This window comes from Phaethon lepturus, unplaced genomic scaffold, assembly GCF_000687285.1.
Source record: "Phaethon lepturus isolate BGI_N335 unplaced genomic scaffold, ASM68728v1 scaffold3756, whole genome shotgun sequence".
Lineage (NCBI taxonomy): Eukaryota > Metazoa > Chordata > Aves > Phaethontiformes > Phaethontidae > Phaethon > Phaethon lepturus.
This window is the reverse complement of record NW_010545388.1, coordinates 61839-62105: the sequence shown is the minus strand read 5'-3', so window position 1 is coordinate 62105 and position 267 is coordinate 61839.

The following is a 267-nucleotide window of genomic DNA, read 5'->3' as shown; positions in this document are numbered from 1 at the left end:
CAGCGGCATCAGGTACTGCCCGGGCCGGGGCTTCGTTAGAAGTTGTGGTTAGGGTTGCCGTTAGGGTGGACTTTGGGGCTGAGACTGGGTTTGGGGTTAGGGCTAGGGTTGGGCTTAGTTCTAGGGGTGCTGTGGTTGGGTTTAAGCGTGGTGCTGGAGCTGGGGCTGGGGCTTGCATTAGCGTTGCGGTTGGTTTAGGGCTGGGCAGCACGCAGGGAACACATGGGACTGTGTGGGCAGCAACGGAGCATCCTCCGGGGTGGAGGG